Source organism: Pelobates fuscus, chromosome 5, assembly GCF_036172605.1.
Source record: "Pelobates fuscus isolate aPelFus1 chromosome 5, aPelFus1.pri, whole genome shotgun sequence".
NCBI lineage: Eukaryota > Metazoa > Chordata > Amphibia > Anura > Pelobatidae > Pelobates > Pelobates fuscus.
Genome location: NC_086321.1, coordinates 40,514,337 through 40,526,751, shown reverse-complemented (window position 1 = coordinate 40,526,751; position 12,415 = coordinate 40,514,337).

Here is a 12,415-nt window from a genome sequence, read left to right as displayed (position 1 = left end):
TACTTTCCTGAACCTGCCCCTTGCGGGCACTGCCATCGTCTTCCACAGGATCCTCCATTGGAAGTGCTGATTTCCCTAGAGCAGTCACTGGTGGCAACTGGGGGAAATTACATGGCTTGATATTGGTTGCTTTGCCCAGTGTCAACCTTTGTCATGCGGAGGAAATATACTGAGGTCCAAGTAGTCCCTACTATGTCTCAGTATATCTTTTGACTGTTTTGGGATTTCATCTGAGTATTTCGTAAATATTTTATCTTTCTGAAATACTCATTTTGGAGGGGAGGTGACATTGCTGCCTTAAGGGTTAAATACGCTAGGAAGCCAGCATTGTTACTAACTGTACCACAGCTCAAAAAGTTCAATAGTGAACAATTTAACCACAACTCATATAATGATCTGAACATCCAGACACAAAACAGCCATACAACTGGCACCTGGAAGACCTAAGCAATGGGTCGATAGTGCTAGACCAAGATATCTTTACCTCTGTGTTTAACTTGGACATATACAAAAAGCGACACCCAGCGATAATTAACAAAGCTACCCATGATTTCATATACTAAATATTTCTATTTTTTTATATATATTTTTGTTACTTTCTCTGTAAAAATGCTAGAATACTATGGCAGGCACTCACTTGTTACATAATTTAAGTGGAGGTGCTAGGTACGATGTGATTCTGTCCCCGTTCTCCAATGAAGATGAAAGCACAAATCCTCAACACTCCGCTTTTAAATAAGGGTTTTTATTGAACCATCAAAACCACAGGTGACAACGTTTCGACAGTTGGTGTCTTTTACAAGTCATAAAAACTTGTTCAGAATTATTTACGTAGTTCTGAGGATTTGTGCTTTCATCTTACAAATACTGACTTAACCAAAGCTTTATTTATTTTTTCCTTGTAATTCTTGCTTCGGCTCATGAGTCATTTATCATTCAGGTTCTCTTTTTGGACAATGACATTGAAAAGCAACCTTGAAATAATGTGCTTGAAATATTCGTACCGATGACTGATCACCAGGCGAAAGGTATGTCACCTCTGGGTCTATGTCGTCTTCCTACTATGGACAAGTATACACGAAGACATATGAATTGTGCACCTGCTTCACAATAATCGGTGACTTGCTATTTACGTAGCGAGAAAGTCATGAATACGTTCTCCTTGTATTGTGGGGCGAAGGTTGCAATTTACAAAATCCCCCAACAGAACAGAAAAATCATTAGAATTCTGAAACATTGTTGGCATTTTGTACTATAAACCCCAAAACCAGAATTTCTTCTTTCATTAACTCCTTAAGGACCCATGACATGTGTGACATGTCATGATTCCCATTTATTCCAGAAGATTGGTCCTTAAGGGGTTAAAGTTGGGAACAGAATGGAAAGTAACAACTATCTGTTAATAAGAACGCTTTAAATGCCTCTCTTTCTTTGTGCCTTTTTCTGTGGTCATCATGTCTGTCTGGCATTCAACAGGTTTAATAAACAGTTTATTCACACAGAAGTGAAGACGAGATCAACTACTTGCAAATGAATTGCCCGAGGTCAAGCACAGAAAGGGATCAGATTGCTGTAATGCAGGTATGTCAACCAGTATCACTTCAAAGGCTTCGGGTGAAGCCTACAAATTGGTTTCTGTAAGTACCTTAAAACAAAGTGAAACTAGCAGAAAATAAAATGCAAGTAAACCAGTTTTTCAAAAGTATATTTAAAATAAGTTAATGCACGTGAAATTAATAGAAAATGTATTCAATGTCGATTATTAGCAGTTTTGAATCTGATATTTTAGAGAGTTGTTAATTTTTTAAAATTAATTTTAATATACAAATTAAAGTGCAAATGTCTCTTCTGCCTTCTAACATAATTTCAGACACATGGATATATGTACTGAAAGCATTTTCACTTATAAAGTTTTTTTGTTATTTTATGAATTTTTGTTAAATTAATTTTGAAATAAATTCAATTGCGACAAATTTAATGCCAAAGCAGACAAGATGTAAAATGAAATAAGCTGGAGACTTTCTGACAATTTGTCAATTTTGTTATTATAAAAAAATATATAATTCCTTTGTCAAATTCCTAGTTTAGAAAATAACCTTGTGAGGTTTTCCACTTTGCTATATAACTGATAGGAAATGTTTTTGCAGCAAACGAATCCCCCCAATCCTTTCCATCCGTGGAAGCCTTTAAATAATCTTTCATAAGAGAACTTTGGAGCTCTTTGGAAGGATGTTCTTCTGATATTTGATACATACATCTCTTCCCGAGTCTTCTATCTTAGTCTTTTCTGATGACCTCTGTGTATCCATGTATGCAAATAGCTAACGGAAAAATGCATCCAAACATCCGTGAGCAACCATATCCCAGTGAAAAGGAAAGACGAAAGCAGAGACTCACAGTTCACATATCATGCCTTCTTCTCCAAGGGGTCATGGCCTGCACCACATTAGCAAAGTGTTACAGCCAGCAGTGTAAAGATTCCCTTCTTTACTAATTTACATGTCTTGTGATTTATAAATTAGAACCAGCGTCGTGAGTCTGAATGTATCAGGTGTACATCATATCACTCTCTAGTGGATTATGAGTATTAAAACCCTCAGTGATATCTTTTGACCATCTTAAAAAGAAAAAATATTATAATAATTTGGACCTAGAAAAAGTAAACGTTTTAAGAAGGGCTGCCATTGCTATAAAAATCCACTTTGATCTTTCAAGTTTATCCTACAGCTTCTCAGAACATGATGTAGATTAAAGTCTAGTTTTAGTATTAACATTATATGTATACATTGAGCAAGCACAATCAACAGTAAATGTATAGGTTAAACATTCTACTTCCCTGCATTGTATTTAACACCTCCTCCCAACATTCTATTCTAGCTACGCAGGATATTGCATGGCTTGGCTATATTCGATGGGCATTGCAGGGCTTCTGATCGGCATATGAGCACACATCATTTGCCAGCTAGGCACATATGAACATTTGCACATGCACAAAACACAGCACATGTACCATGCAACGTGTCCCTTGCTCACGTCTGCTGCCTTCTGTTATTGTTATTATTAATATTGTTATTTATAATTCAGGTTTGTGTAAAGTGTGTGAAGTGTGCAGAGAGGAGATGGGAAGAAGGTTGTTAATTTTCAAGTGATAAATCTTCCTGAGGAAGTGTTTAGTAGACTTGTGCATTTTAAACCAATTGCAATTAATCCAAATTTTGGCCCATCGGTGAGTCCAAATTCTTTAACTCAGAATCTACATATGATTGAATCATGAAACAACTGAAACAGTAAATATTCAAATAGTTTTGCTTGGTTAGAGAGTCTGAGTACTGTCCGTGGTCACTTAATGAAATAAATAAATAAATAAATAAATAATGTTATATAAACCTGAAATCTGCGAGATAGAATGCTTAAAATACACAACTGAAGTAACATATTGCTCAAAATCCAAATATATCACCGGATGTGGATCAAATTTGAATGTTAACATACCTATTCAGTCAAAATTAGTTTGAATATGGATGACCAGAATTAGCTTTGGTAAAAAGGAGTGAAAAAAGAGCATATCACTGTACTTAAAAAAAAAAAAAAAAAAAAAAAGTTTTATATATATGTATATATATATATATATATATATATATATATATATATATATATATATATATATATAAACTAAAATAGCATTTATTCATCTTTTTTTGGTTTTCTGAATAGTTTTCCCAAATTGTTTGCATATTTAAAATTCGGTCATTCAAATAAAAAAAAAATAAAAAAAAAAGATTTACCAAAACCAATTTTTTTTATTATTGAAGATAAGTAGATGGAGCAGTATAATTATGCAATTTACAAGTAAGATCCAGAGATTTTAAAATAAACTCAAGTGAGAATTCAAAGTGAATTTCACATTTAGGGTCAAAACTGGAATCATAGCTGACTTTGTTTTCACTTCAGCTATGTTGACCTTTATTTGAAACCTTACCTTACAGTGAATAACCCTGTAAGTCATAGGAAGCCAGTATCAAACCTGACAGAGGGGGTGGTATGGGAGGTCTGAAAGGTCAGGAAGATGAGCCTGGCTGTACACTTTTTTTTTTTTTATTCTTTATTTTGTTGTGCTTAAGGGTACAAACTGGCTTGTTCCGCCACGACAGCTGGAGCAAGCAATGCAGTAACAATCGTAATCTGGACATATCAAACGGCACATTTTTATGGTTTAGTAAAGACAAGTTAGGAACATCATGATACATCGCAAGATCTGCGTAGGAACATTGAGTTAGTACGGTTATGGCTGTGACTGAAAAGGTCTAAAACAAGTTAACAATAATAAAAGTCTAGATCTGCTGTGTTTAGTTAGACAAATCTATGAGGCGTCTCAGGGTGTGCACCTGACAGTGTGAATTAATGAGGCTGTGTGAAGTAGGGAAAGAGAGTAGTGCGCTGTGCTCTGGAATTATGTGCGTAACACTCCCTCAAGCGCAACCAGGTTGCTTCATCTGTAAGAGTAAGTCAAGTGCTGTTAGTCGTCTGGTAGCGTCTCCTTACTTGAGTTGCAATGTAAGGGTTGTGGTATATTGCTGTACCTGTCCATCTTCTAGGGAACGTGTGTGGGGCGTGTGGTTGCGCTCCGTCACACCGGAGCAAAGTCGAGTGACGACCCCTTAACTATGGGGGTTACAGGGAGGGGTCTAGTCAGGCAGAGGTTGGTAAACATTGTGAGTTTCTTTAGGTGCTGAACTTCTCCCTTATACTAAGGAAGGCACAATTCTTGGTTCTTCATTAACGTATACAAGTAACATTCAATTTGGTAAGAAAAGAAACAAAATAAAAGTTATATATCATGTGGTGAGATAGAAAATGTTAGGCTGATGAGATCGGCGATACTATGTGAGCCAAATGGCTCCGCGTGATGTCTGCTCAGGTCACCGCTGTTTTATTCCGGTCACCTCTGGGGAGTCAGTTCTCTCAGGATCCCATGTGTGAGTTGTAGACGTGGAGGGTGTCTCTTGGGCCCCTATATCTTGTGAGAGTCCCAAGGCCTGCAGGAAAGCGGGGGCTTCCGTGAGAGAGGTGAGTTTTAGGACAGTGTCGTTCCGTACCACTGCTAAGGTTCTTGGCAGCAGCCATCGGTAGACCATCTTTGCATTTTGAAGTTGGGCGGTTATAGGCCTTATTGACTTTCGCCATTGTAGTGTGGTGCGCATGATGTCTTGGAAGAAAGTGAGTCTGGATGACTCAAAGTCCAGTGGGGTCTTGTTCCTGACTGCATTTAGAAAGCACTGTTTGTCTAGTATGGAGCGACAGCGCACAATTACATCCCGCGGGATTGCAGGCGGTACTTGTTTAGACTTATTGATTCTGAAGTGTCCTTTGAATTACAATTTCTTTGCCTGGGTGTGAGGCAACAGTGTAGCAGTTATCCTCCGTAGCTAGTGAGACAGTTCTGCCAGGCCTACAGAGTCCGGTATTCCCCGGATTTTGACGTTCATCTGCCGGTTGTGGTCTTCCATAGTATCAAGTCTAAGTTGGAATGCATAGTCAGAGCATTGCAGCTGGCGTATGGTATCACCCATTGTTTTCAGTTCTTGTCGAATATCAATGATATCCTCCTCTGAGGCCTGGACTCTTTGGGACACAGCCTGTATCTCCGTTCGAGCTAGGTTCATGTCAGCATCGAACATTTGCTTCATCTCCCTTATTAGCTGCTTGAAATCCCGTTTTGTGGCAGGTGCTAGGTCTTCCCCCTCATCCTGTATCTCTGGCAGTGGCTAAGGTTGATGGGAGCTTCCCTGCCCCTCTGAAGTGAGGTCGGGCTGTGGGGACTGTATGTCAGGTCTGGGCCGGCCGCCATTTTGTGGCTCTGAGGCCTTTGCAATAAAGTCCCTATGTCCCGGGTTTCTTTGGGGACCCCAGTCTGGGATGCTTTGAATTGTGGGACTGACCCACACACATTATATGTGCATCCACCTACCTATCACAGAAATTATAGAAGTGGATGTAGACCCTAAAATAAAGTTTATGTTTACATGTACCAGAAATGTAACTACAATACTGTAGGTCGACACATTATTTTGATACAGTGTGTTTCTGAAAAAAAACATAAAAGAAAAAAATTCGGAAGTGGATCATCTACTTAACACTTCAGTTTTAGTTTTATTATTATTTTTATTTAAATACAATTTAAATAATACATCCAGAACCAGCATAGAAGAAACATTATTCATTGCTAATCAACATGACTCAGACAGGTGTCAGGGCAGCTGAATGCGACCTAAACAATCAGACTAAGAGTGGAAGGCTGCCCTTTGTTATTGGTTTCCACAGCAACCGGAACGTCGAATACGAAGCACCTTCACGTCTTATGCCAAGGTTGTGTGTGCTCCGTGCTGTGAATCTCTTTGGCTTCAGTGTGTGGGATGTTTTTTTTTGTTTTTGTTTTACTTTCTTTCAGATCTGTAGCGTTTAATCACAAGTCGAAATTCCCACATCAATTCAAGAAGCATGAGCCCAGAATGTTCCCTGCAGAGACTGAGGCCCACCCTGACTTCAGCCCTCCTCGGACTACACACTGTAATTAATCGAGGCCAGGATCAGACCTCGGCCTCAGTGCAGCTGAATTAAGCATAGAAATAGCAACAAAAACGGAACAATTCTAGGCCTCCCCCTCATAATATTGCAGTAGGAGGATAAAAACTTCACAAAAAAATATTGTGGAGTGGTTTTTAAAAGATGAAAATAACTGTGCATATAGCGTACAGACAGCTGCTTCAGATCTTAACAAGTTAGTCATCAATCCGAGACGGATGATTAAAAAGCCTCACATCTTCACATCAACCGCAGTCAGCTGCCAAAGATGTTAGTTTAGCAAATTACTATAATTGTTATAGAAGAATATATATGGTACGCAAAGTCCGACAGAAGACTTTTAGTGCAGTGAAGGAAATAAAGTCCTGAGGGTGAAAACGTTTTGGCATTATTGTACCATTCACAGAATTGTCATATTTTCCCTTCTACAATGTATAACCTGCAAGTCTCATTTATAGGGGTGGGGGTGGAAAATGTATTCTGTAAAGTTTATGAATAAGAACCTGTAAAATGTGTGATTTTACAAGTGTTGTTCATGAAAAGAAAAATCTACATTCCTTCTTATATTTATAGGAACAGTTGGAATTTTAAATAATCTTGAAACAAAATTAGATTGCCACCTTGATAATGTCCCTAATGTAATGTACGTTTGCAAACGTGCAACATTTTGCATCCATGTTACAAAAGGCACAGCTGTCTTGGATATGTTCTGTTTACGACTTATTTCACCACGTGCCTTCTTCTGCCTTAGCAGGAAAATGATGCCCAATTTTTCCTTAATTTGTCACCTTTTGTACTCTTTCCTGAAGCTGCATGGATATATGGTTTTCCTTGGATGAACTAACCAGTCAAACAACGCTCATACAGCAAGATGACCAGCATTAAGCTTCAGGGAATTGAAATATTTATTTAAATTCCATTTGATCACTATATCACAAATATAAAATATTGTTAAAAAGTAATAAAGCGGTGAGACATTCTAGATTGAGGTATAGGATATAAAGAAGTCAATTTAGTGAACTATGCAAAGATTTGGTATGTCTTTGTACAGAAACATATTAAAGGAATAAAACAGCATGCTTTATTCCTTCATGTATATTGTAACTTAAAGGGTGACTGTAACTGCTTCATCTCATTGAAGTGGTTATAGTGCGTGGTGTCCCCTGGTGCTCTTCTTCTGTTCACTGTTCCTCCTAAGTCCAAACATTTAAAAATAGAATGTGATGGCAGATAAGAACCATTCGGCCCATCTAGTCTGCCCAATTGTCTAAATACTTTCATTAGTCCTTGGCCTTATCTTATAGTTAGGATAGCCTTATGCCTATCCCACGCATGCTTAAACTCCTTCACTGTGTTAACCTCTGCCACTTCAGCTGGAAGGCTATTCCATGCATTCACTACCCTGTTAGTAAAGTAATACTTCCTGATATTATTTTTAAACCTTTGCCCTTCTAATTTAAGACTATGTCCTCTTGTTGTGGTATGCCAATTTGGCTAATAAGGAAGTATTAGCTTCAGCAGCAATGATTGATGGTGAGTGTCAGCTGACTGCGTTCAGCCTATCACAGCCTCCCACCGCTGATACGAATCGGATGGACCAAGGTTGAGTGTAATCCTTGAATTAGCCATTCCTCCAATGGGGGCAGTGCAATGGGGAGCTAACCAGGGAGCCTCACTCTGTGCTAAACTGCTTAAAAATGATTTAAAATTTTATGCAAGGACAGCTCCAAGGGACTCGAGGCACTCTAACCAATGCAATGAGATTAAATGGTGATAGTGCCTAGATTATACCTTTAATGATTATTCTCCCCTCCTTGCCACTTGCCTTTATTTAAATGTATTTGATTTTCTTCCATGCGCTGGATGCCAATATCAGGTGCCTCCATTTTCTTCTCCTCGGTGCATGATGTATGATGCGCCGAGGGTGGTTCTTTTGAATGATGCATTGTGAGTAAATTAGCATAGTAACAGAAACAGATCTTTGCTTAACTCCGTCCATTGCCAAAGATTACCCCCCACAAGAAAAAGTACTCCATAATTTCTCTTATGTTTTACTAAAAAGAACAAAGGCACATTTAAATAAATAAAAACAAGAAGAGAGAAAAGGGCAAAAAAAAAAGAAAATAGAAATGTAATTTCAAAGCAAAATCTGCAGAGCGACAGTGCTACTTTAAGGATCCTTGGTAGGGCTGCACTCCATCACCGAAACATTTCTTACATCAGGGTTATTTAACTCCAGTACATTAGCTGCCTTGATGAACCAGCATTTCAGGGTTATGCTTGTCACACAGTGTTTGATTACATTAAAGTGATCCTAAAATGAACAGGTGATTACATCTGTTAAAGACATAGTTAGCATCCCTTCAGTACGTCCTCATTACACTAGTCCGACAATTAATGAGTTAGACTCTTGCTCACGCCTTGTTTTGGGAAATACCAAACTAAAATCATATAATTGATGTAGGGCTTATTCACTAAAGTGAGAATTTACAAGAATTAAAACTAGCCGAACTGGAGGTAAAGCAGACTTGGGAAAAAAAAAAATCTGTTTTACTTTTTTGGCCATAAAATTCACTCTGAATTCTTGCTTAGATGAACCCAGTCAAACTTTATTCAAGATTGCCAGGTCATACTTTTAATCTGAAATGCTGCTGGTGAGGGTAGTAAAAGCCATTCGACAGTACCCCTACCCCCAATCCATTAAGCCCCCTTATTGCAACTATGTATTTACCCTTCTTATTTTCAGACACGTAGCCAGGCTTAGTCATTAAATTGTGAAGTGTCTGAAATGCAAATAATTGCAAATTTACAACTAGAATAGCTGAGAATTAGGTTTCCAATTTGACTATTTGGGCCTGGAAATTGCCGTTCTCAAATTAAATTTTTGACAATCCTGGGTTTATTGAATAAATCTTGCGTTTTTAAAAAAAAAAAATGGCCTAAAGTGTTCATGTAGGCCTAGTACGAAAACTGCGAGTCTAGCAAACCTATAATTCTACTTTGGTGGGATAATAAATTAACTTTAGTTAACATCCAAATACTTTATTTAACGGTGATGGTCTCTCGAAAATATGTCCAGTATATCCAGTTGTTATCTGTGAAGCCTTTGTGGTCTGTTGGAGATCCGTATAATAGCCGATTCGGCCAAATTTCACTTTTTGGTTTAAATGGCATATAAAGTGGTTATGAATGTGCAAGTAATATTTGTGACTAGAATTGAGGTAATAAATAGACATGTGCATTAAAGGAACCATATAGCATTAGGAATACACATATGAATTTAAATCCTGCTGCCTGGTTTATTTTGCTCATCAATTCACCCTTGCAAGTCCAGTCTCCTTGGGGAAGCTCCGCCTATTTTTCTGAGATTATTAAAATCGATGATCTCCGACAATCCAATGCTTTCCCTTAGAAAACCACTTGGAGGTTAAGGGAATGTGCAGCAAAACACCACATTGCACCAAGCAGATTTACACAACTATTTCATGGAAGCTCCTCCACGAGAGGCAGGTCAACCACAGAACAGCAATGTTTTCAGCTGCAGGGTTAAAATGAGGGAGATACATTAGTCTGGATGACTATAAAGTCCCTTTGATGTTTTTTTCAGCTGCGTCCAACAACTCAAAATTCCTATTAATCTATGTCCCAACAAATCGATCCATCCATGATTTAGCCATGGAGTCAAGACTCCGCGGGAAAATCACAGAAAAGGTCTATTTGTTTAGGCATAGATTAACAGGAAGCCGATTCGTTGGAAGCAGCTGAAACAGATTTGTGCAGTTGTCTAGTAATTAGGAAATCATTTTACAAATATCTTGGGCAGTTTTACTCCTAATTCCAGCACACAAACAAGTGACATGCTTAATATTTGTGTAGAAATTCCAAAACGAATATAATTTAGCCAGCCGGTGGCCCAAAGTTTGTCTGAGAACTCCAGAAAGCTAGATTATGAGATCACTGTTTTATTAGGGTCTGACATACCCTATGAATCTTAAATACCAGCAGCTCATCTCATAAAAATGTGAACTGCACCTTGTTAAACTGTAGCAATCTCACATTAAAATTAAAGATCAGTGCTTAGTACCTAAAAAAGTCTCTGTATTAATTACTGCTAGATGGTTTTAGTTTTGTTGAAGTGTGGTTTTACTAAATGTTCTACATCATCTGCTCATTGAAAATCTGAAGAAAATAAAACGAGACCAAATTATTCAGAAAATGTCAAACAGTGCAAGTTTATTTTATTTTTTTTCCTTAACACAAATCCACTGAGCATTGAAAGAAAGACCACAAAGAAACCGCCATTCTTTCACATAAAAAAAAAAACGTGGCTTTGGCAAAAGTGCACCGCTAACATCAATAAATAAAATAAATAACTTTGGATAATGCCATTAACAATGCAATAAGTACATTTTTCATTAAACAGAAGGACATAAAAACCCTTCCGAGAACGGACCACCAAAAATATTAAAAAAAAAAAAAATTTTAAACTTCAATAAACCTAGAAGCATATTTAAGCAGAACTGTCACATGTGAGATTTTTGTATAACCATTAGCCAACTAACAGCTATGGATTGTGCTACTTTTTTATCTTTTTATTCTTAACTATTTATTTTCAATAATTTACAATACCCGACTGTCTTGACAAAAGCCATAGTATACCTAGCAAATTAATTCAACCCCAACACTAGCGCATGTGCTTGACCATTCCTTCCATAGTGCCAAATGTGCGCATGCAGAGCTATGGGGGAGAAGGGGGGTAAATCATTTCTTAGGGTCTGTTAATATGTCGTTTCTATAGAGATTCCATTGGGAGATGATGTTGTTCTGGACAAAGAACTCCTCACTCCTGTAAATGCTTAAATAGCATTTAATTAAGTGAGGGAATGAAAGTGACAGTTTTCCTTTAAGATCATTTTCACTTTTTTTTTTATTATTATTTTTTTTTTTTTAAAAGGGACACCAGAAAAAAACCTATTACAGGATAACTCTGACACAAATTCACCTGTGCATTAATGAGTTTTTCCATAGGTGTCCTCTTTTGAAAAAAAAAAGGGGGGGGGCACTTTAAACCATGGTATTGCTGCCCTGCTGGATACATTTTATAATAAACCAACCATGTTCATTCTACACTTTGCAATGAAAATACCTCTAGATTCAACCTTTGAGTGCATACCTCTGGAATTCAAAGAACGTTCAGGGTCAGATATATGTAGCGGAGGTGCTGTATGACTCGCAGAGCCGTTGGCCTGAAAAAGTTACCTGCTAAGCTTATTTTATTCTCGTGTGTAATTTAAGACCTGGTTAAGTAATCCAACTACCCTCGTCTGAAAAAGCTGAACCCCTCGACTTCCCACTCACCGTGACCTTTACGCTGCTTTGCTTCCAGTAATCTTGTTGCTCAGAATGCCCAGAAAAACTATTGTTTTTGTTTTTTTGTAGAAGCTGGTTTTAACCAGTTCAGTGCTGTATTTATCACAAGACTCAACAGATAGAGGTATGAATTTTTCAGGTGGATTTTCTACATTCGTAATGCCAGATACACTTTTTTTTCCTAGGCGCATTATTGACCGGGAAATTAATGGTCAACCCATGTCCTGTTGCATGTAGCATTTGTGTACCTCAGGAGGCAAACCACTTTCCTCCCAGCTACTTGTTTGAATTCCAGACATGAGCAGGTGTCTACAGCATAGGGCAGTAATGGGCAATTACCCCTCCTTTGAAAATCTGTCAATACCCCTTGGAAACGCATTCCGCATTTTTCCTACCCATAAAACAAATGCACTGTCCCCTGGGATACAAAGGCCAAATCCTAATAAGAGACCAATTTCTTCTG